This window comes from Gavialis gangeticus, unplaced genomic scaffold, assembly GCF_001723915.1.
Source record: "Gavialis gangeticus isolate Ggan-Ray unplaced genomic scaffold, GavGan_comp1, whole genome shotgun sequence".
Lineage (NCBI taxonomy): Eukaryota > Metazoa > Chordata > Crocodylia > Gavialidae > Gavialis > Gavialis gangeticus.
Window position 1 is genome coordinate 51,938,751 of NW_017729025.1, and position 25,755 is coordinate 51,964,505.

General features: G+C 42.5%; 1 protein-coding gene across 9 annotated transcripts in view; it reads right to left on the reverse strand.

Annotated features, from left to right (window-relative positions):
- The window catches only part of NRXN3 (neurexin 3), a 1,732,637-nt gene that overhangs the window by 995,573 nt on the left and 711,309 nt on the right, over positions 1 to 25,755 (reverse strand). The window lies entirely within an intron of this gene.

The window sequence follows — 25,755 nt, forward strand, 5'->3', positions numbered from 1 at the left end:
CGCGCAGCGGCAGGGCACGGAGTTGGGCGTGTACACCCAGATTGGGGTGGGGCTGGCAGCAGGGTCTATGGGGAGTTTTAGGGTGGTTGATTATTAGCCCTAATAATCAGTCACATTCCCCATTACATAAAGTGTGCATTACAGGAGCCAACACTAATTTGCGGTATATGTTGAGTCACTTTAAATGTGAAATAACCTCATCAAAATTAGAACTAAAAAATGTTGAGACGTGTAGCCCTAAATTTGAAAAGGCAGCATATTACCATTCCATTGTGCTCTTTACTTTCTATGTTACCTTTAAGACTTGTGAAATGAATAAATGTAACACATTTTAAATCTGCTGTCAAAGTGGCTGTTTTCAGGTCAGAGTGTTTGTTTATTTTAAAAGCAACTATCTATGGCACCTTCAAATCAGAGATCTATCACATGACCCCTTCCCAAAAACCTTTTGAAGTAAGGGTCCTCCCTCTCCATTATGCATCTGTAGCCTCAGATTTTGAATAGCTTGGATCTGAGAAGCCTACCTTCAGAAACAATGGGTTGGATTTTCAACAGTGTTGAGCACAACCCACCCCTTAAATCAACTGATGTTCTTGTTGGTGAGCACTTCTCAAAAATAAGCATGTGAGGTCTATTGTTGGGACATCAGAAACTACGGACCACTTCATGATCTTTACCAAAAAACACTTGTTCATTGTCTCCCCTAGTCAGTGCTCTTGGTCTAAACTAAAATGTATGCTCACCTGGTCTAATTATTAGGGGTCTGTAAACTAGAGTTATGCATCAAACATTTTCAACAACAAAAAAAACCTGTTTTTTTCAGAGTGCCACAGCAGTGACTTTGGACAAGTAGTTATTTTAATATAAAAGGGCAGGGGTCTGGGTGTGGGTGTGTGCGTGTACATATACCCTGAGACAGATAGATAGATAGATAGATAGATAGATAGATAGATAGATAGATAGTATCTGGTGAGGTAGATGGTTTCCAGACAGCATCTGAGCTATCACAAGTCTTTTTGTTCTTCTGGTGTTTAGAGACTGTATGTAGACAAGATATTAAAATATGGAGGCAACTTCATTCTTGTTTTAAGGTCACCAACACAAGCAAGAAGAGTTGTTCAGAACTCTGATCTGCATCCGAAAGTAAGATGCAGGATTAATTGGTAAATCTGTAATGTAATTTAGGGGAGGTGGCAGGGCACCAGCCTCCCATGCCAACTTAGACAAGGTGTTAGAATGGCACCCCCAGCACCCCCCACATCTTTGCCAAAGCAGACACACCCCTTCACTGCCCAGCAGGAAGAGATGGGCAAAGGGACACCAGGGTCAGGTAATACCAAGCTTCTTCCCTCTCCAACCTCTCCTGCTCTCCAGTACTTGGCATCCTGTTCTCCCAGAACACAGGGGAGTTTTGCCCAGGGTGTGAACTATTTGGTTACACTTCTGGGATAAATAATCCAAAAGTAAAATAGAGAGGGGTCTAAAATACAGTATGTGTAGGGAATGCGTTGCTGCTTTTCTAATTAAGTGTAGACAAGGCAACTGTAAGAGAGTCTCTAGAATAAAGGAACAGCATTGAGGATTTCTCATACAATTTTATTCTGGATGTTCAAGCTGCAAACAGCCTTTTTCATAAATGTACCCTTCCTTGGAACCTCTTGGCTACAAAGGAAACAAAAATACCATAACATTATAGGAAAGAGGGTAGTGGCAGATGCAAACAATGGGTCTTCACTACCTTACCAACCTCTAAGCCACTTTTTTTTTTAACCAATTTAGACTGTGAACTAATAGAGCAGGAACCTTCCATGTGACCAATAGTTTTTCCCAACCTCTTCTACCCATATAAGCATGTTTGTACTGTGTGAAATTCAAACTCACCCCTTTCCTACAGTTTGGATACATTAACGAAGAAAACAATAATAAGGCTACAAAGTTCTGCTCAAGCCTTCTTCTGGGGCTCTGCTTCAAAATTACTAGCCTTTACCAACAATCCTCTTTCTACAAAGCCATGCCTACCTCCTAGGTTGGGTTGGGTTAACAGGGTTGGGGTAAGGTATTTCAAGCAAAAATTGCATGGGAGGTACTTCCTTTTATAATGGGCAGAAATAATTGAGCCATTAACATTATGGAAAGGTGCATCCACTGGAAGTGGGTGATCCATGACCCAATGTTCTTTCCAAATAACAAGCTACGCAGTTCCAGAGGCCAATTGAGACAGATACAGCAGTGTGTGTCATACTGTACATCACTCATGTATTAGTCAGAACACTTCAGGGGGCACTACATAAAGGAAAACTGAAATGCTTTGAAGAAAGCACAAAAAGCCAAGATTTCACGTCAGTAATGCATGTGGGCTTCAACATTACAAGTATATATAAGAACACAAAAATGCCTTCAGCTTAGTTCTTTCTCTCCACTTTTCCTGAAGACCCAAATTCTATTTATAGCACTTTGCAATTCTATAGACCCTTCAGCAAGAGTATCTTGAAGCACTTCACAAACATTCATGAAAGGTATTATCATCCCCTTTCTGCAGAATTGGGTAAATGAGAAACGCCGTGACAGCTGAGGCTATAAATAGCAAAGAAAATAGAAGCTCTGAATCCTAAGTTCCTACTCTCTCTAACCATTAGACCAATCTATCTCCCTTGAAATCTACTTCTTCAGCAGACATTACAGTTACCTGAAACTGGCTTTGGGCATTTGCTTAGTGCAGAAGATACCAGAAAACCAAAGGCCTAGAGCAGATCATCATTGACAAAATCATTTTCAGTACATTTTAAAATTTGCCAGGAAGGGCACCTCCAGAAAATAAACTAGAAAGCCCAGAGTGGTATGGCTGACTTGCTTCAAAGAGCAGGTGAGTAATCACAAGGTATCTGCATGTGGGACTTTTATGCATTAATGGGCAAACTATTCTCACCCTAAGGGGATGAAGCAGACTCAGGAGGCAGCAAGGAGAGAAGATAGGCTGGAGGACAATGAGCAGGAATAGGAGAAGGAGGACAAAAACACAAAAAGCCAAGAGAGTGCTCACATTTGGGAATGGGAAGAGCCTTGGTGCAAAGGGAAGCATTTTGGAAATAACATAAGAACAGATTTTACCTGGGAGTTGAGTGAACTTTTGGAATGGCCTTTGGAGTCAACTAGTGAGGACAAAGAATCTGAATCACTTCAAAACTGAGCTAACTACGTTTATGGAAGGGATATGATAAGTTAGGACACTCCTGGGTCACCAGTCAGCATGGATTATACATGGAATGAGGTATTTGCTATCCTCATATTGGGATACTTTTTCCAGAGCAAGAGATGTCTGGACACCTCATGTTTCACATTTTTTATTAATTGGCTGTAAGGGCCAGGAAGTACATCCCCCTTCTCCTTATGCAGCCCCTGCCATGAAAAAAATCCCAGAAGCCAGTTGTATTGACCTTTCTCTGAGTCACCAGGACATTGTCCACAACTAAGGTTGGAGCTTTTTGAGTAGCGTATGTTAATACTCCTGCTGGTATGCAGAAAATTCAGTGAGTCCTGCTTAGAGGTTCTCACTCTTTCAGTGAGTCATCCTAATCACCAAGTTTGGGATCAGGAAGGAACTTCCCTCATAGGCCAAACTGGCAAGGAGATCATGGAGTTCCCCTTTCTTTAATACAGGGTCTGGTCTTCTTCCCAATATCCTCTGAGCATATTTCAATTAACTATTTCCCTATCATTGCAGTAACAGTGCCTGCAATCATTGCCCTGCCTGCAAAGTGACACTGCCTGCAAAGGTCTTCCAGTGCTTTTGCCCATGACATGTTGTAGGGCATTATTGCAGTTTATGAGCTCAGGCCCTGCAGTTGTGTGTGAGAGTCTAAGCTGGCAATTTTAGGGAATCCTAGGATAAAGGATAGCCAGAAAACACAGGGAATTAGACTTAGTGGCTAGAAGGTCCCTTCCAATCCTATGCTTCTATGAATAGGAGATGAGACAGGGAGAGTGATTAAGACAGTCAAGTTGGAAAGTTGCCATAAAATAGAATAGTGTTGGTAAGAATAAGGAGTGTGAGTGCCAAGAAAAAGGAATGCTGTTTGAAGCAGCAACAGGATGCAATAAGGGCTTGGATGTGAGGAGGGAAGAAAACTACAAAAAAAAAAATCAAGATGATAAGAATTATGACCTTGGATGAAAAGGAAGATATCTCTCTCCCTACGTCTCTCTCTATATACGCCAAAAGTGATAGACTACTCTCTGTGGAAGAAAAAGGTTTGGAGGTAACTCCATTTCCACCTGGAAGAAGGTGATGAAAAGTGGTAGTAGAAAATGCTAACTAAAGGTGAGGAGGAAATATGAAGAAGAACAATGTGAGTTCCCCTTGGGGAGTGGAAAAACCAAAGCAGAAACAACTAAAGCTCTGGGATCAAATGAAGTCACCTATGCAGAGAACAAAGGAAAGAAAGTAGGGAAGGGAAGGAAAGGAAAGGTCAAGTAAGGGAGGCAAAAAACCGTCCAAGAATCCCACTAAACGGACAGAGGGAGTAGTCGGCCATGTCAGCAGCAGCAGAGAGACCAAAAGGAAGAAAGAAGTGGTGGCTATTGGACACTCGGTTGGCACATTTTTAAAACTACAGGTTTCTTTGAATGCAAGGAGAAAAGGAACTTAGGGGAGTTCAGAAAAAAATGGGAACCTAAGGGAGGGCTTATTTTAACTAAGGTGTCTTGAAAATAGGGGAAAAAGAAGTTAAGATATAGGGGGGAATAAGGCAAAGTGAAATGATGACAGAGGTGTTAAGAGGAGATGGGAGGCAATGGGGACAAGGGAATGGTTTAGCAGAAAGGAAAACCTCTAAATTCAGACAGAATATAAATCAGGAGCTTCAGGTCTTTTACTGATTGCCAGTAAGGGCCAGGAAGAGATGCCATCTCCTTCAGAGATGGTATCAATTTTGCCTTTGAGGAATGCAGCCAAATTTTGAGTGAATGAAAGAAATGTTTGGTGGCACCTTAAGGGACATAATCAGAGGAGTTTGTTTAAACAAGTAGAACTAAAGAAGCAAAGAACAAATCTTGTGGAGAAAGTCTGTAGAGAAGAAATTCTCACTGTGATGCCCCCAGAAAGGAGATAGCAGATAATGCTAGGGCTGAGAGTTGAGGGCTGAGAAAACAACAAGGTTATAAGCCATTCCAAAGAGCACTTCAGAATTACTCTGGATTACTCTAGATCTCAAAACTTACCACATTACACATTTGAGAGTACCTTCACCAAGTATAGTAGGTATGTGATGTAGATATGGCCCAACAGAATCAGCAAGATTATAAACCCAGCACAGTGAAAAAGTAAGATGTAGAACAAGGGTGCATTAACATCACTGACTGAGGGAGAGTGAGTGATGCTAAAGGGCTGAATATGGCAGAGACAGCATAACAATATCTAGAAAAAGGTCAGAAAGGAACGGTCATGGTAAAGATACGGTAAAGTGAAGGACTAAATTATTGGGTATAGCAGATGATCTACTGCTGACAACCAACACCATCATTGGAGAGAGTTTCTGGTGTACAAGATGTCAGAGATGCAAGCTGAATTCATCCAGGACAAGGAGACAAAAACAGGATGCCAAGACATCAAGATCAGAGAAAGGAGAGAGGGGGAGAAGATGGAGAGAATGAACTCAGGCATGAGACAGGAGAGGAGGAAAGAACTAAATGTGACAGGAAGAAGAAAGGAAAGTATAGAACAGCCTATTAGGACTATGCAAAGCTTTGGTCCCTGATTCAATTCAGTGGAGAATCAGCCTGATTTGGTGGCCAAATCTCCAAATCTGAATTGAATCAGAGGACCCTTTAATCTCTCTGAATTGAATCAGAACCCTCCAAATTAATTCGGAGAGATTCAGAAAGATTCGGACATAGACACAGCTTTAAATGTTTTTTTCTACATACCTCTAGGCAGCAGGGACTCGTAAATGCTGTGTTGCTGGGGCGGATGGAGCATCCCACAGGAGCGAGTGGGGTCCCCAGTGCACTTGGCAGCAGACCCGGAAGTACTTCCGGTCCACTTCCAGGTCTGCCAGGGAGTGCTGGGGGCCCCCCTGCACTCCTGGCTCAGCAACTGGTGCCTCCTGGGTCTGGAGGTGGGGGGGTACCCAGCGTCCCCCTGCAGCTGATCACCGAGCTGGAGAGGCACCCAGCACGCTTCCTGGAAGGCCTGCGTTTGCCACCAAGCACATAGAGGGCCCCCCCACTCTCCTGTGGGATGCTCCATGAGCCCCAGCATCTCAGTGATCACAAGCCGTGCCTGCTACCTCAAGGTATGTAAGAAAGCTTTAAAAGCTGCGTTGATATCCAAATCGCTGATTCTCCAAATCAGCATCAAATCTCCGGATTCAGCCGAGTCAAATCAGGGGCACTGATCTGAATCAATGAATCAAATCACTGTCCCTGATTTGGGCCAAATCCAAATCTGAATCAAATAGGGCCCACTTCACACACCCCTAGAGCCTAGAGTATACAGGGAATAGTGGCAAAAGGAGGACAGTATGTTCATACGTGCATGTATATCATCCACCATCATGGGAACTTGATACAGACTGGGATCTCTGGACACTACTAGTCCAAATTAAAAAATATTATTAGAGAAGAGGTTTGTCCAGAAGTAAAAGACATATGGAGAATATGGCCATTCTGGAAGACAAGAAAGGGGGAAGAAGGGAAACTAGCTTTCAAGACTTCAAGGGAAGTTCAGTCACAGGTCAGTGACCAATATGGCTAACAAGGTCCAAAAAATGTGCCTGGGGAAGATGTTTAGTGTGATGGATAGTGTTCAGTCAGCACAGTGCATAGGCTCTTGGACAGTAGAGAGGAAGGTAGTAAAAACTAAAAGGATACAAACAGAGACTGGCTAAGGTCAGTGCTCCAGGACACCAGTTGCAATAGTAATGAAGCCCAAGCTTCCAACTTTTGCTTTCAAATGACTGCAAACAAACTGTTAGGTGATGCATACTGAAATGTATACATCTGGAACTGTCTGAAGAAGCCAAGGTCCTAAATGGGCTGCTTTCCAGAGATGCTAGCAGCTTAAACACGTTGAGTTTGCTCAGGTGTACGGTATCAGCAATATCAGTTAGTAGAGCCATTGGAGGGGGCATCACATAAGAAAGTGGTAACAGGCTCTCCCACAAAGCAATTATGCAGCTTGCAGTTACAACGGGGTAAAACTGAAAGTTAGAATGCATCACAGTCTTTAGAACTACAATTTTTTTGTGAATATTCAGATTTGGAAACAGTGACATGTTTTGCAAACTTGTGCTGAGTTTGTGGAAACATTCATTTAGGGCAAAACAGGATTTTCTTTCCCAGAATCTTCTGGGATTTCCTTCATTTCAACCTTCTGAAAACCAACTGTTTTCATCTTTTTATTCACAACATTTTTTTCAAAATATGTTTTATTTAAGAACCATGCAAGACTCCTAAAATGGGTTCCAAACACAGAATGGTTACTTGTGAATGGATCATTAATTGACTTGAAATGATTTTTTGCTGATTTCCTGATTAGCTAAATAGTTTTTGAAATTTCCACTTATGGTTCAAGCCAGGGTTATTTGCTCCTTTCCCTTTTTTCCCCCCAGAGACCTGGAAAATTTGCTAACCCCCAGCTCTATTTAGCACATCATCAGGGCTCTCTCTTTCAAATGGACTTTGTAATCCATATGATCCAGCCATTCAAATCTAGAGATATTAGCAAGCATTCTCCAGTAAAATCCTTTATACAATATCTGTTAGTTTTTACTGGTGGCCCATAGAAGCAGCAGTGTACAACTAGACTAGACAGTTCTGTTCCAAAATCTGTAGCTGACTGAGAGTAGTGACACCCAATATTCAATTTGCTGTTTGTTTAGCATTCATTTGGTGTTTGCTTGTCACTTAGTTAATCTGATGACTCTTGATGATCACATCCAATCACTTCCCAAATCCCAAATCAAACTAACATTTTAGGGATCAGTGCAAAGAAGCCTATAGATTTCAGTGACAAAAAATGAGAACACTGGATTAATCTTGTTTTCACAGGGCACATCTATGTGCAATTAATACTCCTGAATAAACTCCGGTGCAGTTTGTGCCAGTCAGCTGCTTCTCAGGTGCAGTGTCCTCATGTGTGCCCAGGACCGCAGCAATTTGAGCCAGGGCAGAGCATGCTCAACATGCTATGGCAAGACTGGCTGGCAGGCAGCCCCTGCACTGTAGCACCCTCGTGCCCGAGGCAGCCCCAGTCACAGTCTACACGTGTGTTTGAGTGCATGTAACTACTCTACTGCAGGGCAGTACTTGTCCCAAACAGTACTATCCTACAATGGAGTTAATTAGTTTACTGCATCCTAATAAAGGCACAAGTGTAGACTGACACTTTACTGCAGAGCTAATTAGTCAAGTCCACAGTAAAGTTCACTTGTAGATGCACCCACAGAGTACACCATGCAGAAGAGTATTACAACACTGGCAGTATCCAAGCCATTCATCAAATAACTCTCTCCAGTTCATTTACATACTTTTATTCCACTGGCTGAAATTTTTTTTTTTAAATGCAACTGATGGTCAGGACTGAAAGTGTTGTTGAGTATTTAGGACTGGAACAGCAGGAACAGCTTCACTTAAGGAGCATGCTGGCTGTGTGGGGGAAGGAAGCTGGATGTTTGGACTGGGGCTCCATCCACATGATGCCTGACTCAGGTCAATCAATTACCCTTCCCTCATCTGAACAGTGCCCATTTGCCACTACAGGCAGACAGATTCTTGTCCCCAGCAGGTAACAGGGATAGGGTTAGGTGTTCCTGAAGGGAAGAAGTCACTGATGACTGGCGGAGCTACTTCCATCATAAGCTACTGCACAGGTTCTTCTCTCTGCATCACCAAATGGACACTATTGTACTGTTTCATATTCAATAAACCAAGAGGAAAAATACCTTAGACAACTTAACATTAATATTCCAGTTTAGCATCCTGTAAAACTGCTAGAGGTTCAGGGGCATGGATTGCCTTCCTGCTCTTCCTACCCCTGCCTACTTAGGCAACCTAAGCAGTAAAGTGTGCAACCCTTTGTTTTTTATTGATACTACTAGGATGCAAATAAAAGTTTCAGATGGATTTTCCATTCAGTTTAACTTCTCCCAAGATGTTCCCTACTGCAGCTATGGAAGCTCTAGAAGTAATTAGATAAGCCATGAAGATGTAGCCACATCATATATGGAAAAGTTGAATTAATCCAAGGTGGGTTGCAATGTGAAACCCAGGAGGAGCTACTGACTGCCAGTTCTGACACACCTCTCTCCCAGGCAGCTGGAAACTGAGTGCTTGTGCACAAGGACTGAACTATTTTCTAGCCTCACTGAAACTGCACCTTGAGCAAAAGCTTTGACCAGTCTGCACAAGATCCCGTGTAATAAGGAGCTCATTGAGTCAGCAATAAAGACGCAGGGGAGAGGCCTAAGGTGACGTGCAGATTCTAAGTGAATAAAAGGAAGCTGGCTGAGGATTGGGAAAAGAACACTTTCACCTCTAGGTCACTGGTTGATCTGACAGCTATTGGGTGGTCTCTGTGAATTGGTGCCTGTTGAACTCATAAGCTGTACTTTAAAAGAATGCCACTGCAAAAGAAAAGAAGTTTTCAATTACTTGCCATCAGGGGGCTGAACGTGGAGAGCTGCCATATGGCTCAAGTACAGCCAAACTGAAAGGCATATAGAACCTCCACTGCAGTCCGAAGGCTCACAGAAAGAAATTACAAGTGTCGTGGAAAAATACAAAAACATGGAAGCATAACATAAAATTATTTAAAAGGACTCACAAAACTTGAGAGAGAGAAGAAATTGGGCCTAAAGGCCAGAGTGATGAAAAAGACCATGCATCAAAAAAATCAGTATTGTGACCTTTGTTTTCAGCAACTTATGTTCCAAAAGCAATCTGACATGTCTGTTTGTTCTTGGTGAACTTGGATTATGTTTTCTCTCCCCCCCTGCCGCCCCACCACCCCTGCCCCGCCCCCTCCCCCTCCTCCTCAGCATTTGCTTTTCTCTACCCAGTTAACACGAAACTTGTGGCCATTGCTGAAATCACTACTGGCCACATTTCTGGTAGAGTGACAGGGCTGACTGTATAGCGGCCACTGAGTTTCCCTCTGCCATTTATAAATGACCCACCTACATAGGGGCAGCAAAAGATGAGCTTGGAAGCATGACTGAGGCATGGCCGCAGCTGCTGTACATGTTCTGGGGACAATCAGAGGCTTTCAGGATCTGCGGATATCAATCCTGAACCTCTGACCAACTCAGCATATGCAGTGAAAAAATGAGAAAAGATTTTATACAGCATCCCCTCACCTCCGTTATACCCCAAAATACTTTGCAATAAACTGCCCACCAGCAGTGCAAAGACAGCATGAGGTTAACAGTAGCAGCAACACTCTGAGCTCAGCAACTGCACACATTCAAATTTGAATATTACAGTCTGATATACAAATCGGGGAGCCTTGCTTAGGCTACCGGGGTTATCCATCCTTTTTGCATATGGAAATGAGCGCTAAGACCAAGGACTTGCATGCAAAACACAAAGGTTCACAGGCAAGACACCCACCAAGTCATGCTGATATGAGTTTTCTCCTTTAACACTAAAAGCTGTATTTCCAGTGCAGCTGATTCAATTTCTGGCACAGGAGGGGCTTTGTTTTATTTTGTGTATGTAAATGCAACTGTTTCTCAGCTGGGGAAAAGGCTGGTTTGTGCTATGGGTAATATGTACAGATGCACAGTAATTGCACATATTATAAACCTGCTGCTATCAAACCACTCCATTTTTTCTTTCTGCATTATTTATTGTAGCTAGAGTGTATACAAAATTACTAGCTAAAAATAAGCCATTGTTATTGCCGTGCCTTAAAATACTGCAGGTGAATTTCAGAAAGTCAGTAACTAATAGTAGCACTGTATGAAGCTGAGCTACTTGACAGGTGTTGTGCCAAGTTTCTTTAGACTCAGCCATTGCTGTCTTGGACCCTATACACCTTGCTCAGGAAATGCCCCTCTACTCTGATATATTGAATCTCTTTTCACCAGACTCATTTTGCTCATGATACAAGCAACATTTGAACTCTAGACCAATGAAACACCACTAAGCCACCTTCTCATTCATTCACCCCAGATGATATTTATACAGTTTATGAAGGGAGTTACAGCTAGCAAACACAAAACCCTGACAGAATGAGGCTGAATTTTCAGCACTGATTTTATGGATATCCAGCAAGTATTCAAGCTAGGGATTTCATCAGGATTGCAGGTTTAGCCTTAACGATAGGCTTGTTACTAGCAAGGCTGGAAGACACACTATTAATGCTGCTACTAAACAATAATGAGCTCTAACAAGTATTCAATTTAGAGGTAAAAAGGAAACCCCGCAGCAGCACTAAATAGCATCAAGTATTCCCAACTCTCAGGTATAATATGTTTTTGGCTTCTGCTCTGGGAGCACTCAAGAAAAGCACCTGCTTTTATTCAATCTGAGGGAGATGGAAGGGAAAGATTTATATGGACAGTTTCCTGCAGTTTAAAGGAAAACATTCTGAGCTGCAAGAGACTGTGATTTTAGTTCCATATTCTCTGACAATACTTCTGTGGCCTTCATAACCTTTATTATGAACCAACGTCTTACACCTTAGGGGAGGTAACTATCATTTATCCATTTTACACATAAAATAACTGAAGTTGCACAAGATCACTTCTAGGAATGCCAGGAATAGATTAATAGATTTTAAGGAGAGAAAGGGCTATTATGATCATCCAGTCAGACCTTCTACACAACACAAGCCTGTGCCAGTAATTTCTGCATCAAGCCTTTAACTCCCCTCTGATCCAGAGATTATCTTGGTAAAAGATGTGTGGCCCCAATTTAAAGATTCAAGTGATAGGGAATCTACCACATTCCCAGGTAAGTTGTTTCAATGATTAAATACCAACACTTTTAAAAAGATATATCTTAATTGTCACCTCATTTTGTATAGTGTTAGTTTCCAGGCAATGATTCTCATTATGCCTTTTTTCTTTTCCTTGATGGCTTGAAGAGCCATCAACTATTTGAACTCTCTTCCCTAGTTAGGTGCTTATAGACAACAATCAAGTCCCCTCCTAACTTTCTCTTGGATAAGGTAAATAAATTGAGCTTGTTTATTCAATTATCACTGAGCACAGTATAATGCTTACTTCTCTCAAGCTAAGAGGGCTTTAGTAATAAGACTTCGCATTAGCAAGCGTTCAGAAAAGAACAATGCGTCAGCATTCTTCTGAGGAATGGACACAAGAAATGGACACATCAGCCCATTAGTGTTCTCTCTAATGCCACATACAGAGTCTATGTCACTTCCATACTTCCACTTGATATTCTCCTGAAAACACATCCTATGATCATGCTAGTTTGCTCAGCTACAGCATCACTCTGGGAGCTCACATGTAACTGCTTATCCACATCAGAACTTGAATCATTTTCAGAGTCCATTGCTTTCCAGGAGAAATAGAACCTATAGTCTTTATTCCTAGATACACATGTCATTTGCTTTTGTAAAAAAATGCATATTATTCAAATGAGCCCATCTCACTAAGTAAAACAGGTTGGCCTGTATAACTAATATGTCCCCATTATTCTGTGCTGGTTTACCAATTTTCCACATCGTTAGCAAATTCTACCAGTAATTATCTTACATTTTCTTCTAGATCATTGATAAAATTAGTGAATAGCAATGGAACAAAAATAGTACCCTGAAGGATCTCAGTAAACACTCCTGCTTTTGCAGTGATTCCCTATTTATAATTTCAAGTGGTATCAAATGAACAAGTTTTATTCTGTTTAATAAAGGATGCATTGATGTTGTATAGGGCTTTTTTTAAAATTCAGGATGCCATGTGCAGCTAAACCAATGGATTATGAAAGCCTAAGCATATGATGTCTCTTTTTATGAGCTATATTTGATCTTACCAAGACCTATAACTAGACTGACAAGACCTATACTTCACAGAACTGCAGTGACTGACATTAATTATGCTTCTTCCTCCTAATGCTTTACTGACTGCATTCCTTGTCAGCTTTTCCATGATTTTACAGAGAATCAAATTTCACACAACCTGCCTATAAATCATCATACTGTATATATCTTTCTTGACTATTGGCACTACATTGGCTTTTTCCAATCTTCTTGTATATTATCAGTGTCCCATGCTTTGTTAGAATTCAAGACTAGAACTTCAGCGGCTATGCACATGATGCTAAAATGGTCCTGCAGAATTACAAATACTTAACTATAACATTCTTGTGATTTAACTTCCTCCCTAGTCACTGATGGACTGGAAAGCATTTCATTAATACTTTGAGATACAAATCCATCATCCTGCTCATTTCCCCAACACACACAAAACATATTGACTACTGTGTCTTCTCTGCATTGTGATTTCACTTGTTCTGGTATATTTATATATTTCCTCTTTATTGTTTTTAAACCTACTTATTTGCTGCTTTAGCTTCCCTTTTCAGTTGGAAATTTCAGTTCAATTTCTACAGATTACTACCAATCTTACTTTTCAGCATATTTTATAATTTTTTATTATTATTCCTCTCCACAGGAGCAGGTTGTAGATCCCAAAGATGACATATGAAAATCTCGCACATTTGGCTACAGTTGCCTTTCGGACAATATATGCTGGATTATGAGTTAATTTATGCTATGTGCTGTGTCACCCTCTAGTGGCTAGACTGCATATAACAGTGAATGTCTGCTTCCATCCCAACAGACCCGGGTGTTAACTCGGACAGTAAAGCTCATGCTTCTATAAAAGTTCCAAGTTTATCCCCTCGGGCATGTGACCCCCCAGCCCCTGAGAAGTTGGACAGCCCTGTTCTAGAGAATAACCTTGTGCCCATGGTTAACCATTCCTATAGCTGAAATGCAAGAGGTCTGCGCAAGTCACCTGGTCTCTCAAAAGGACACATACACTGTATCCACAGCTAAAAAGCATTGCCTTGCTCACTCACTCCTGCGCCACATAGGCCAAACCTGGAAATACAGTAGTAAACATGCTCAAGGGATATCCACCGCTACAGCTCAGAAAACCTCAGTCTCTGAGGGATTTCAGAGAAGTAGCAGAAATGCTCCTGGAGCACCTTCACCACCTCATTTCCAGGTTTAGCAAGTGGTCATGGCTGTGCTTTTGAGCAACAACATCAGGAGTGCCAGGGAAATAGTGAAGATATAACCTAAATGGATATGTTGCTTTTGTCTCAGGCAGAGGTAGGATAAGGGAACATACAGACATATATGCTAGTGTCAGGAACTTGAACCTGATTTAAGGAAGTCCTCTCTCCTGAAAAGAAGCCACACTGACAGAAATGTGATAGTACCATTTATCACTGGGGATTAGAAGCTTCAGGATGTTACTAAAATTTTCCAGGGCCTTTCACCTGTGGGTCACCAGTAGGAAACCAACCCAGCTCAGAGACTAAAAGCTGCCTCATCAAACGAATGTTTTGGTGGTTCAATACGAAGCTTGTTCAATGGACCTTCCATCAAACCCATACTAATGCTTTGCTCTAGATTATAATTTTTTTTGTCACACGGATTGTCCCTTTCTACATGTATGCACAGTACCTAGGGAGCCCCAGGGTCAGCTCAGTACTGTCGAAAGCTCTCATAACAGAGACCAGAACTATACAGCTGTAATATTTTTGCATGAGTGGATAACACTGAGAAAAGTCCTCCAAATGCTAGGCAACAGAAAAGGGTAAACAGCAATCATAGAGGCCTACATCTGGTTCTGTATTTGAGAACTGAAATTTAAACTGCAGATAATTATTTTTTAATCAAGACTGGGTGTTGTTCTAAACATAAACTTCAGTTTAAACAGGAATTAATTCAGGGAAGTCTTATGGTCCGTGCTGTACAGAAGGTTGAACTAGATGACTGTAATGACCCCTTCTGACCTTATAAACTATGAATCTATGATCAAAGCTGCAAGCTTGTGGCTCCACCTTACAGATTTTTTTTTAAGACTCACCCATTTTGAAAGTTTGCCATCTGCTTCACTGGATGCCATTCATAGCTCTTTGGTTTGCAGTCTTACAAACCTTACCTTACAAAGTTGCACTATTTCAGGCCATCTGAAATAGTAACCAGCCCCAGATGCTTCAGAACAAAGTGAAAAAAACCCCCACAAAGAGCACATTTATAGAACTACTTTTAAAGGAAGTTTCCAAAATGCAATCAAGGAGAGGTTGACGTAAGCACTGATGCAGGCGGCTTCATATTTTTTAGAGATATGCTTCCTCTCTATTAGATAAACAGATATCCTTATTCTTCAAATGTCTAATTCTTTTTCAAACCATGCTAAATTCTTGGCCTGGTATTTTGGAACAATGCATTCTACCAGCTAATTATGCATTTTGAACAACGTGTTTCAAACAAGTACTTTGAACAAGTGAAAGAACAAGATTTTTGGTCTTCCCTATATATTTATTTCCAGAGTTTTGTTTCTTCTCCCCCCACCTCCCCACCTTCCTTGAACCTTTTTCCACTGTGAAGAAATCAGTTTTGGGGAAAGGCGAGACAAGGCTGGAAGGAAAGGAGTGTAGCCATGTGACAGACAGCAAGTGTAGGTGACCAGACTCCACACACTATTCAGTAGCACTCCTCCCTACTGAGCCAAACTGGCTTGAGGAGTAGAATGGACAGAACACTGAAGAAATCCAAACAGAAAGTCCTTGGGGACATAAAGAGCAATGACCTAAAGGAGATTTCTTATAAACATGAGAGCACAGCTCACACCTGCCAGCCTCAGCAATCTAGCTACAGCAAGAGTATAGTAAAAGAGCCCTCTCCTCTCTCTGAAACAGATCAGGAGCTGGAAGCCTAAGGAGGAACCTCATTTTGGAAAACCTCAAAATCACCTGGCTAGAAACACATGTCAAATGTCCTGAGTTAACAGCAGATCCTTAGAGAAAAGGCAGCATGAACTAATGCTTAGAGTGCAGGACAAAGGACAGCAGGCAACCTAGTTCTATTTGCAATTCTGCTACTGGCCTTGGGCAAACTGCCTCCCCTCTGCATGACTCAGCTCTTTCCCCACTCTCCCAGTGGTATACAGGGTGGGGACCCCGATTGCAATCCATGTTTTGCAGTGTAAAGAAATGTATCTGTTAAGAGTCTGTGAATGTAAAATTTCCAAAAGCAGAAAGCTGCCCACCTTCTTCCCATGCTAACAAAGCTCTTTTTTCACTCTTAAGAAAACAGAGGAGGTGCAGGATGAGAAAGCAAAGTCCAAATGCTGTGCTTAGTACATGGCAGAAACATTCACACAAGTACTCCCAACAGTTACTTAATCGATATACATCTGAGAGGGGCCCATTCATGCCAAACCACCAGCACCAGGAAAACAAAACTGAAAAACTAGTGTTGGGGGAGGGAGAAGAACAGCCTTAATTTTTATTGAAAAGTAACAGCAAAATGAAAGCTCTGTTTACATTAATCACCACTTCACTGCATCCTCCTCAGAGATGGGCCAAAAGTGAATGCGAGTTACTGACAAGAGAACAAACTGTCACCACAGCAGGTGCAATAATAATAGGCTCCACCAATGACATTAATTTAATTTTCTTAGCTGTAATCACTGATTGGAAGCTCTTTGTCTCCAACAAAGGCATAAGAACAGAGCAGAAACTTTTCTACCCTTGCTTTGGGGAGCCAAAAACTTCTCTGTGATGAACTTCGGAGAAGCCCATATCTGGATCCAAAGTTTGTAACTCTTACCCAAGTCTACGCAGTATCTATGGGTAAAAAAAAACATTGGATTTCTCTTGGGACAAAGCTTTTATTCTGGGATTCTACAGACCTCAGAAGTCATTGTCCCATTTTAAGTGCCTGCAAAAGACAGAAATAAAACTCTACCCCTCCCACCCCAGGGTAATTCTTGCTAACTGCCATTCAAGCTATGTGTGTAAATGACCATCCAGGGCCTATTCTAATAGAAGTCAAAGCCTTGGGCATTCTGAACTGGGATACACCTGATGCCTGTTTTTAGCCTATCTGTATAATGGCACTTTTGAGTTATTTGCTTTTGAAATTTAAAAGCAGAGGCTAGGTGGCGCTGTGGATCAAAAGATTGGCCTCAATAAGCTTCTGCTTTAAACAACATATGTACAATGCTTTAGTAACATAAGACACTAGATAAGTTTAAAGTATTATTACTAAAGGCATAGGGAAAACACATTTCAGAAGCTCATCCCAGTATCTTCTGGTCACAGAGGCCAAGTACAAGACATTATGTGATATTGTATAGCTGATAATCTCCACCCACAACCACTGTAATCAAAGAAGTACTGCAAAACTAGATGAAAGTCTTAAAACTGGAAGTTGTAGATTAGGAATGAAGAATACTGGCATAGTTTTCTGGCTGCTCTGTCAACTGCAAAGCTGAGGCAAAATAAGGAACACACTACAGATGAGAGTTACAATATGGTGGTAGAGCTCACCTGCTGACTCACCCATCTATTTTGTACTTGGTCCCAGCCAGCATTATCCATTCTTCTACCACTAGCATCCAATCAAAGCCCTAAAACAATTGAATAGAACTCATACTATAGTCAAACTAAGGCAGACGGTAAGACAAAGCTGTCAGCTTCTAGCAGCCACAAATACTCTATGGGAATGCAGTGCTCCCTGCTGAGACACCCTAGTTGAGGGACCAAAATTCTGCACTAAGTGAAAGGGCGATTGTTGCAAAGTCATGCCGGCCATCAGGTCTATTAGCACTGATCATCAGGGTGTAAGCTAATCTTTTAGCTACAGGGAATTAGAGACAGTGAAAGTTTGGATAAAGTTAGGTTACTGTTTTTGACAAAGACAGGAGGATAATCTTCAGGTTAAGGTACTGGAGGTGCAGCCAGCCACCACTGACTCCATAGCCTTAATGGGAAGGTATGCATCTGGAGCTGAGTGAACTGGGGGAAGCCTTTGACATACATCCAGAGAAGGTCTTGAATTCATACCTTTGAGCCATAGCAAGAGGCCTTAACCACTCTGCCAGGGCACCCCTTGGCATTCAGGGGTGAAGGCTTAATCTGTAGTTCTACCAAGGCTCAGGTGAGTGACTCAGGCTGTTTTTTTTTAAAAAGGAGAGTTGATAATTCCTTACCATAGCTGGTAGTCTAAGGAAAAATGTACTGAGATCTATGAGGTCACTGAGTGTGATACACTTTTAAAAATGTCAGTGCTAAGAGCAGATACAGGCTTGATGCAGAAATGACTGGGTAAGATTTTATAATTTGTACTGTGCTGGAGGTCCTTCTAGCTTTAAACTCGGTGATGGGGATCAGATCATAAGTGATGGTAAAGGAAAAGTCCATAAAATTGAGGTTGTTTGTTTTGGTTAGACACCAAATCAGGCTTGTTCTCAGAACCACTGTAAGTCTAAAGGAAATTCACATTGACATCTTTCTCTGCCTCATCCTCAAGCCTGTCATAGAGTGCAGGGCACCCTGGGAAGTAGCAGCGGAGTTTGTTGCTGCTGTGGGAAGACTTCACTCCATGTTTTGCTGCCAAAATCAGAAGCTTTTCTACCGTCTTGACATAGGCATCTGTGGTAAAAAAAAAAGGTGATTTCTCCCCATGAGTACTGAAATCCAGCTCCAATCTAGAGAACTACAACTTCCAGTGACCAACACTCAGTGACTGCTGCACTGCTGCTACTTTCTAGTGTCCCTGCACACTTAAGCCTCCAGGATCAAAAGGAGAGTAGGAGAGGAGAGGAAGAACTGTTCCAGGTGTTTTCTGGGCCAGTGATATTTCTGGTTTCCTGTGTGCTCCACAGGGATCTGCCCCACAGCATAGTGTACCAGCCCTAAGGCCTTACACCACTGATCACTTTTAGTCAGATAAAAATGTGAGCCCAGAGATCTAGAAATCTACATTCAAGTCCTGCCTGGCAGACACTGGAAGGGTTGTTGAGAAGGCAGGCTTAGTGATGGACCTTGAAACACCTTGACCAGTCTATGCAGCAGTTACACAAGGAAGCAGCACTGACTGACTCCAGAAAAGTAAAGTATTCATAGAGTCATAGACTGTAAGGCTGGAAGGGACCTCGGAAGATCATCAGGTCCAGCCCCCTGCATTAGGCAGAAAAGACAGGTGGGGTCAAGTGACCCCAGTAAGATGACTATCCGGTCTCCTCTTGAGTACTTCCAGGCTAGGTGATTACACAACCTCCGGGAGGGAGCTTATTCCACAGTCTGGACACCCTAACTGTGATGAAGTTTCTTCCTAATGTTGATCCTAAAAAGGTCTTCCAGGAGTCTGTGGCCCTTACTCCTGGTTCTCCCCAAGGCCACCCTGGTGAACAGTTGTTCACCAAGCCCCTGATGTACTCCCCTGACACAGGGGTAAACTGCTACCAAGTCCCCTCTCAGCATTCTCTTTTTTCAGGCTTAAGTGCCCCAGGTCCCTCAGCCTTTCCTCATATGCAAGCCTCTAATCATATGGGTGGCTCTTCTCTGGACTCTCTCAAGTTGTACCACATCCTTGTTAAAGTGCAGCACCCAGAACTGGAGGCAGTACTCCAGTTGGGGTCTCACCAGTGCCAAGTAAAGCAGAAGAATCACCTCCTGGGTCTTGCTGGAGATGCATCAATTGATGCATGCTGGAGTATTATTCGCCGTACTGGCAACAGTGTCGCATTGCTGCCCCATATTCATGCCATGGTCTATTATTACCCCCAGGTCACTTTCATCCATAGTGCTGGTCAGGTTGGCATTGCCAACCCTGTAGGCAGGCAGGGGATTGTTCATCCCCAGGTGGAGCACTTTAGATTTCTCAACATTGAACTTCATCTGGTTCTGACTTGCCCAACTTGCTAGCCTATCTAGATCTGCCTGTATCTGTAGCCTATCTTCAAGTGTGACAATGTTTCCCCATAACTTGGTGTCATGTGTGAACTTGGCCAGTAATCTCAAGTAGGCTGGGAAATGGTAGCTGGAGGATAATTATAAGAAAAGAATGGGGGCACACTGTTGGCATTCAGGAGGTCCTATGTTCTTATACACCAGGTGCATCTACACATGCACTTTACTGAGGAGTATACTAGCTGCAAAGTAAAGTATCATGGTCTACATGTGTGCTGGTATTAGGGTGCAGTAAACTAATTAACTCCACCATAACATTGTACTGTCAGGGGCAGTACTATCTTACAGCTGAGTAAATAACTGCAATCAAAGGCATGTGTAGATGCTGACCACGGGAATAAATTTTACCTGGTCAGCCCAGCCCAGCCAGACTCCTGCCTGCCACCTTAAATCGATCCTGTCCTGGGCATGTGTGTAGACATTGCACCTGGGAGCAATTTACTCTGGCTCAAACTGCTCTGGAGTGGCTGCATCTATGCAAGTCACTTAGTACACAGTAGACTAATTACCTACACAGTAAATATTGTGCATCTACATGTGCTCCCCTATTAGACCAGAGTAAACTGATTTACTCCACAGCAGTCTAGTAATTGTAAAGACAAATACTGTCCTGCTGTGGAGCAAAAAACTCCACAGCAGCGCATGTGTAGATGCTGCCTCAGCTGGCTGGGGCACAAAAGTGCTTCAGTGCAGGGGCTACCTTCCAACTAGCCCTTCATTGAAGCTCCCTCGTGTTCCAAACAGCCGCTCTGCAACATCCCTAGGGCCCCCTGCCAGCCAGGGATGCTCTGCTCTGGCTCAATGTGCTGTGCATGAATAAACTCTAGAGCTTATTGCCCCCACGTTTACTGTTCCCAGGTGCACATTCCAACAGTGTGCCCAGGAGCAATAAGCTCTGGAGTTTATTCATGTGCATTAATTGCATGTGTACATGAGCCCAGTTTATTGCTTCACATTAATTACTCATGTAGATGCACCCAGTAGGATATAAAGTAAGTCCATTTTACAATTCTGATGCTACTCAGAACATCAAAGTTCTGACTCTTCATTAATTAAAGACAGACAAAATCCATTTCCCCCCAAAGAATGCAGAGATGATCAGGAAAATACAATGTAACCAATAATCCTTTACATATCTATTGCTCCTTCTATTCAAGGATCCACAAGGGTTTTATAAGCACTGAGCCTTGCAATTTGCAGTGCAAGGATACGAAGGGACTAGCCCAATATCATGCAGCAAATCAGCCAAGTAGCCAGCAAAAAAACCCCAAACAATTCCCAGTCTACACCTATAGCACAGTCTCACTAATTCATAATAGTTTCACCGTGGTGACGATGCATGCCATTTTGCCACCTGGTAAATGCCGAATTGCAGTATCTGCCAGCATCCTCCCATTTCTGTGAGCACTGAAAAACAACACACAGGGTGGAACATTGCTGCTGCTTAACATTCTGCAAACAGAAAATATTTATTCTTAACAGGAATCTGGCCCCTTGTTCTATACTGACACTGAATATTGAAATTACAGCCTTCCAATCTTTCCATCACACCAGCAAGAAAACGTTGAATAAATTAAAAATAAGAAGCCAAACTATTCTGAACTTAAGCCAAACAAGGAATCAACATTTTCAGGATCTCATTTATCAGTGGTGCAGAGGCCATGCAGCTCCTGTGATCTTCAGTCAGAGCCGTGGGTAGCCTGCTCCTTGAATACCAGGCCCCTGCTAGTGTCTAACACTGACTCCCCATGAGGGATGCCTTCTGAAAGTGTGCTCTCTTTAAACTAGAGTTGGGTATTTGACTGGTCAAATAAAGTTTGGTCAATTGGCCAGTCAAATATCAGTCAAAAAATTGTAAAAAATGGACAATATCTCAAATAATACACAAAAAACCACAAATGTATCACACAAAAAACCACAAATGTGTCAAAACCATTTTTCAAAATTACATTTCTGTCAAGAAAACTGTAAAAACTGTAGGTTGTTTTTTTTTGTAAAATTGCTATAATCTTTAACCGGTCAAAAATATGCAGTCAATTGACCAATCAATTGACAATATTTGACCACTCAATTGACCAGCTTACCAACCCTACTTTACACAGAAAACAGAACTCTGCTGATTTATGCAGGAGCTGTGATCTAGCATGTTCCCAATTTACAGAACACCTTGGTTAGGTATGCAGTTTTTCCTATAAAAAGCTGCTGGCAATAGACCATTCCCAAGAGCAGTAGTATAATAAAAATACCAGGTTCTAGACCTACTAGTTGGGAGGCATTATCTTGCTGCTGTTTCTAAGCACGGAGCAAACTGCTTGAAAAGTACCATGGGCTCCTTATAGCAATGCCAAATTCATCATAGATGTTTAGTAGAAAGGAGGAAAGCTGTATGGGGGCTGGGACAAAGGTGGTCTTGAGGCCAAATTTGGGAAGAAAAGGTAGGGTTATCTTTTGTGTGATCTGAGTCACAGTAAGGCTAGATATCAGGAAGGAAACGCTTTGGTCTACTACTAAGTGTGTGCCATGGGGGAACTGGACAGGAACTAAGCTTTTCTGTATAGTCTTAACCATATCCTGTTGAGCAGAATCTTAAGTTAGATCGTCAGCTACTTCAGCAGTAGGTCTAATATACCTGCGTTCTTGAAAGAAATTCCCTCTGTACATCCAGGACAAACCAGATACTAGGATGCTGTGTCTCAGAGACACAAAGTAGGATACTGCCAGCTAAACTGAATAGCAAAAGAAAAGCCACTAAGTGAATAATATAACACGGGTGGCCTAGAACAAGGCCAGAACTTTAGGCTAAATCAACCTAAATTCATATTTTGATAGCCATACAGGCAGATGGCCCTGTCTTCTGCCTGACTTCAGACTAACACAGCTAACTCCCTGTCTCTACTCATAGATAATTATCTAGCCAGTGATCTAAGTTGATGAGAGTCTAGACAGGCTAAGTAAAAACAAGTTCTTAACAACTCTGAGCCAAATGAAGTGTTATGAGGAAAACCTTTCAACATGCCAGTCCAAATCAAAAGCAAATTAAACAAATGTACAACTCCCATTAGTCTATCTGACTTCCACAACCTCTGGTTGGGAGTACAAAGTGTGCCAACTATGTATCAGGGACAGAGTGCTCAGCCCATATGACACTGTTTCATTTTCTATGGTGAAGTCACTTACCCTATGACATAGACTCAACAGCTGTATGAAGTAAGGGACTCCCCCACTTAAGGATGCTACTTTAACCACTAAACATCCAAGCGCACAAATGAATGTAAGAAGAAAAAAATTGGCCCATCAGGTGTATATATTTTAGAGAATGAACAAATTAAACCATAGATCAAAAAGGTGAGGTCCAGAATGTCAGACCCCTCCTCTAACAAAATCCTTCACTGGGCTTGTTGTCTGTGTTTGAAGATTGATCTTGGCTTTTCCACCATGGCAGTTCCTTTGAATGACATAAAAAAGCAAAGACCCCAGAAAAGTACATTTGATACCAGCCTTCAGGGGGAAAAAGAAACAAGTCTGGTGCAGCAGACACAATCTTGCCTTCTCCACAGATTTTTATCCAATAAGTAGATGCCTCTGAAGCAGGGCCTGGGACAGGTTTGTCTTACAAAGTAGGAAGACTAGTTATATCAGGGGAAGGCAGGGCTCAGCTGACAATGCCAAGCTTACCCCAGGCTGGGGAATGTCTTTGTTGTTTGCTTTGATTTCTGCTGATAAAGATTTGCTCCTGCTGAAAAATCCACTGACTAGTGCTGTGTTATTTTTGCAGAATAAATCTGCAAGCTTATGTCCCCCTCTCAGGCTTTCCTGGGGATGATCAAGCCCAATGTTTTATTCATTTGGAACAGAATCTTTGAGAGACAATTCAGGTGAGAAGGTGCTAGATAAAGACAGGGTGTTGGAGCTTCTGCCTCAGTGTGAAACACTCTGCAGCACTGTCACACAGGAGAGAACAAGAGAAAGCAGAGGTGACCTACAGGTGCAATAGACTGAAACAGAAACAAACCAGTGGATTTGACAGGCTGTGGGTGACAAACACATACGAGCTTTTCCTCAAAAAAAGAAAGTGAATTGAACTCCCAGGCAGGATTAAGAAAAGGAAGATGCCATCCTTGATTGGCTGAGCTCTAGTGGACTCATGTCACAAGGGGAAATTGTTCAATAAGTTATTGACCATTTTGTTTCCAGATCCCTATAGCAAGATGCAACACATTTTCGGCTAAGACCCGTAATATGCAGGGTACATCCACACTGAATCGTGAGTGCTCTTGGGAACAGATGTTCTTGTGCACACTCCAAACTCACTCCTGCTTGACATGCCAAATCTGGTCATGCTGTGGTGAAGACAATCCAGGGGCATTCCCAGCAGGTATACCTGAGACTTGTGTCTCCAGAAGGTGCTTGAAAGCAGCTGCTGGGCACTTCGCCTGAGAGGCTTCATCACAGCACATCTGGGTTTGGTGCATGAGTAGGAGCAGGTAAGTGGGCCTACTTGAGAGCATCCCTTTCTACAAGCACTAAAAACATGTCCTAGACATGCCCACCAAACCTACAGTAGCTGGCCCAAAAGTCACTTGGGACAACTGGGCATTGGTTTCAGTAGGAATTGGATCTGGTCCATGTGTTTTTGCAAACTAGTAGCAAAGTTCTTAATTGTGCCTTGGAAAGCACAAGGTTGTGTAAATGCAGCTGGCTTCCTCTAGCTATTTATAGAACAGTTTGAACTACTTCCCGCTCCTCTCTACTCATGGTATGTGCAGATCAATAAAATGATAAAAAGATTAGACAGCCTAAAAGACCAAGTGAACAAATGACACTAGATAGATAGATTTGAAAGAGATGCACAAACCTTCAGAGCCATTGAGGCTAATAAACCTATTGATAGATATGCTCAGTGCATACATATGGCTCATACTCATACCTGCTGAGAGTATGAGTCCCATGCAACCAATGGCAGAAGCATTTTCAAGACTAAATCTTTCCCATGATGCAGGAGTTAAAGAAAAACAGCTCTGCTCTGTACCCAAAAAAAAAGCGGGGGGGAGGGGAACCCACTGTGTTTTTGTGTATAATTTGCTCTTTTATATTCGAAAGCTGCCACCTTCCTGACTTGGCTTTGTGTGTTCAGATCAAAGCAGCAGCTGCCAGAGCTTTTCCATTGTTTGTGGTTATTTACAGAAGGGCAGAGAACAATTGTTCTCAAGGTATGTGCAGGATTCAAGACAAACAGGTTGAGGCAGCCCCGAGTGAATCTGGAAGCCAACCTTCCCTTCACATCATGTGCTATATGCACGGATCAGAAGTTCACGATCTATTCTCTTCCTTCCAGATGGCAGAGATTTGTTTATTTAAACAAAACAAAAAAACACTACAGTGACCACATCACCCTGCCATCCACAAGTACCTTCAAGACTGCTTCCCCATTCATGAGATAATTTAAAACTAGGTGTCTCTGCTTGAAAAGCCCTCTCACAGGCACCCTCAAGCCTCTAGGCACAGAAAGAAGAGACAATTTTTGCCTCATCTGGGCCCAGAAAGCAGTCTACAGCTGTGACCAAACAGAAGTGCATGGCTGCAGACCTCTCTAAAAGGACCCAATCCTGCAAAAATCTAAACTCATTGTATGAGGCATGAATGTCACATGCCCCCAGAGGCTGGGGGGGCACAGCAACCATCCACAGGTGACGGTGTCGGTAGAGACATGGCGGTGGTGAGTTGGGAGCTGCCACAGGCGGCCACGGCGCTGTCGGCGGCTGGGGGGGGGGGGGGGGGGGGGGGGGTGGGGGGGGGGGG